Source organism: Dryobates pubescens, chromosome 24, assembly GCF_014839835.1.
Source record: "Dryobates pubescens isolate bDryPub1 chromosome 24, bDryPub1.pri, whole genome shotgun sequence".
NCBI lineage: Eukaryota > Metazoa > Chordata > Aves > Piciformes > Picidae > Dryobates > Dryobates pubescens.
Genome location: NC_071635.1, coordinates 1,658,542 through 1,662,077, shown reverse-complemented (window position 1 = coordinate 1,662,077; position 3,536 = coordinate 1,658,542). Strand labels below are relative to the sequence as shown.

General features: G+C 48.4%; 1 long non-coding RNA gene across 1 annotated transcript in view; it reads left to right on the top strand.

The window, feature by feature from the left end:
* LOC128898476 (uncharacterized) overlaps positions 1 to 3,281 on the top strand; it is an 87,765-nt gene extending 84,484 nt beyond the window's left edge. The window contains exon 3 of the long non-coding RNA XR_008462843.1: positions 3,189 to 3,281. This is a non-coding gene — a long non-coding RNA (uncharacterized LOC128898476). The remainder of the gene's footprint in view (positions 1 to 3,188) is intronic.
* The last annotated feature ends 255 nt before the right edge of the window (positions 3,282 to 3,536 follow it).

Genomic DNA, 3,536 nt, shown 5'->3' with positions numbered 1-3,536 from the left:
CAAGGGGATCTGGGGAAGCAGGGATAGTGGTAGGGAGCAAAAGGATCTGGGGACTCCTTGAACCTCCTGAGTTTCTCTATATCTGCTTCCCACTCCATGTGTGGACACTTCTGCTGGAACAGTGAGAAACAAGGCTGATGTTTTCTATATGCCTCAGTTGGTACCTTGAGACTGCATGGCTCTGGTTTGGGGTGTTGAAACTCTTCTGGAAGTGGCCACTCAGATTGGCTGGGGAAGTCACAGCCTTGACATTTCATTTGCAATCTGTGCTCTGCAAGGGGCATGTCTCATTGCATTCTGCTGGCTGACTTCTGCGAGCCCTGGCCTGGGGGTGGGGACAAGCTGGAAGGGCTTCTCAGGCCACAGGTAGTCCAAGGTAGCAGTTTCCAACCCCAGGGGCTCAAGCTTTCTTGCCTTACCATCTCTAAAGACTTCATCAGAGATTGCACCCAAGCAGAAGCTCTCCAAGTTAACAGCTTCCAGTAAACAAAGATGTAACTCAGCATGGCTGTAGCAGAAAGGCAGCCACTGGCAGTGCCACCACCTCTGACAGCTCTTTTTCTAATCACCATTGCTTTATCAGAAATGTTAAGTTGTGGGGTTTTATTTTTTTTTATTGGCATTTAAGAATAAATTCTCACAACATCACATCTATAAAAGGTTCATCACAACCCAAACACCACTCTAACCTTTTAAGCTCCTCCAGTAAAAGCTGTCGTCTTTATTTATACAAGTTTGGGGAAGATACAAATGTAATCATAACCCCCAAGGCAAAATTTTATGGCAGTTTTCAGAACTCCTCTCTATAAAAACTACTCAAACCTACAAACATAAAAGCTTCCAATAAAATTTGCTTTAGATCCTAGTCATAAAACATGACTATCTTTCCCTGGCCCTGCAGCTACAGGTGTCCAATTGCTGGAGCCGCTTGATGCAAGCCTGGGCTGGCAGCCTTGGCCTCCTCCCTCAGCTGGTGGCTGCCTCGGGCTGGGCTATGGTGAGTCTTGTCCCACCTTCCTCACCCAGTATTGGGTCTGATCATGAAAAATAGCTTTGGGTATGAAGAGAATAATGCTATAAAACTTGTCTGTGGATGAAGCAGAATGTTTCAGACACACAGCAATCCAGAACCTGCAATGCTGTCTCTTCGCTTTGCTGTCTCAGACACGGGTGCTGTACTCTCGCTGGAAGGACTGCTGGCACCTTGGCTTTCGCTTGGGTGGAACAGGAGTGTGTGAGATGCTGCTGTAGCTAAAGATTCCTTACTGCCTAAGCTGCTTAGCTGCACGTTAAGTGTTAGCAACAGGTAGAAAATCCTTTCTTTGTGTGTCAGCTGGGAAGATGCAGGCACAGGCAGGAGTGAGGCTGGGCTGCAGGCAGGCCGTGTGCTGGAGATGAAGTGCAGAATAAATCTCTGCAGATTGGGGCTTTAGTGGAGCCCTGGCAACTGCAGGCTCACGCTTTATCAGCCTAGATTAATGTGCTCTTACCATCCAGGGGGGTTTAACCCTGAGAGCTCAGCCTGGCTGGTAGCTGAGGTAAGACCTGAGCACTTCTGTTCTGACTGCAATTAGCAGAAGAGTGTAGATAGGAGCAGAGCCTACAGCTCCAGACGTGACCGCAGAGACAGTTTGCTGTGTTCTGTGAGATCAGAGACAATCACAGGCTTCTTCCTTGGAGGCACTCAAAGCACTCCTGACAGTTCATGGTAAGAGAGAACAACTTAGTTTACATCTGTGCTTTTATGGCAGTGTTTTTTCTAACAGAGTAGTGCTAGGACCTTGTTTCCTAAAGCTGATTCCTCCAGTGACCACTGGAGGCTGGAGTTCACCCGGAACACCTTCAGCTGGTGGCCTGCATCTCACTGTTGCAGGACTTGGCCTGGGCACTTAGCGTGGCAAGCCCACAGCCCCTGTGCAGAGTGCCTGTCTGAGGGCCTTTTCTTCCTCCCTTCAAACACCCCTCAGCTAGAGCACCACTGCAGGAGCTGAGCAGACTGTCTCAGTGTGCTGCTGGATCTGTCCCGGGTAAGGGCAGGGAGCAGCAGGGAAATGGGGAAGACCAGGACTTGCAAGCTAAGAGGTGTAACAAGCTGTGATTCGTGATGGCCTGCTCTGTTTATCTTGAAATGGACTTTAATTACAATTCTGCTTTCCCATTTGTGCTTTCTGTGAGAAATGAGCTCTCAGAGTGTCAACAAGCCAGCTGTTAGCACTTCCTTCTGTCTTCTGCTCCAGTGGAGAGGGCTACATGCTTGGGATCTGCTGGGTGTGTTAATGATGAGTTAACTCTGCTTTATGGCATTTCTGGACAAGGGAACTTCTCCCAAATGCTCATCACTGGTTATCATTTGCTTGTAGGGCTGCTGTGCCCTTCCTGTATTTAAGAGTGAACTCGGGGGGTGTGTGGAAACTGTTCAGTGAAACCTGCTTCTTCAGAACTGTTTCAAGGAGCAAATGCCCAAATGCTGTTGAAAGGAAGCTGCTCTCAAGAGCCTGATGTGTTGGTCCTCTCCAAGGCCACACTGATGTGTTTGTCAGACTAGAAACATCAAGAGGATGTTGCTGGAGTGGCTGCACAATCACTCAGGTCCCTGATTTCAAAAGGGTGCCTGTTTTGGCCAGGTTGGTGACAACAGGACAACTTGATGGGCACAGCTGTGCACAGACAACAGCTCCATCTTGCTTTCCCTCTTCCTGACAGCACTGAGTTAATCTGTGATAATGAGAATGTTCCTTTGAGTGGCAATCCTCCCCACACTCCCTCCTATGGCATCTTTGAATCATTGTTACTAATGATGGAGGCTTTGGGTCACTGCTTTCAGAAAGAAGCAAACCAGAAAGCTCCTTTCTTCTAGCACTCTTCAAGCCTCTGCTGTACACAGGCTCCAAAGGCAATGTGAAAGAGAGGAATTGGTGTCTGGCAGGTGAGGCTTGAGGCTTGTGGTGCTGTGACTGTGTTTTGCTGAGAAATGGAGCAGTTCCTGCTCTGTGCTGTTGTGCCCATTCCCTTTCACCAGCTCTACATGCACTTAATTGTCTTTGGGCTTTGGCACCCGAGCAGAGAGTGGCTCTCAGCCTCTGATCTAAATCAAATAGTCATGATTGGAGGTGGTGCTGTTTGCATTATTCATTGCTCTTGGCAAAACAAATGTTGATCTCATAACGTGACTATTAATGTTTTGACAGGGTAATGAGGCCACCTGGATTTAGAGCAGCCATGGGCTTCCTGCTGAGGTGATCTCTTCGCTTCCAGACCCTGGTGGGGAGAACCCAGCCATGGTAAGTACATTCACCACAGCCAGGCTGCAAGGTGGAGGTGTGATACAATTGTTGGCATGCTCTGCTCTCCTCAGATGCTTCTCACTACAGAGATGTGAGTTCTGAATCCCAGATGCTCCTTGGTAGAAACAGGGATGAATTGTTTCAGTCTTCTCTTGTGAAAACGTGTCCTAGCAAACTGTGAGGAGGTCACTCCCTCAAGCATTCATCCTCACCAGACTAAAGGGAGGAGGGAAGAAGCTTTTCACTGTCTCT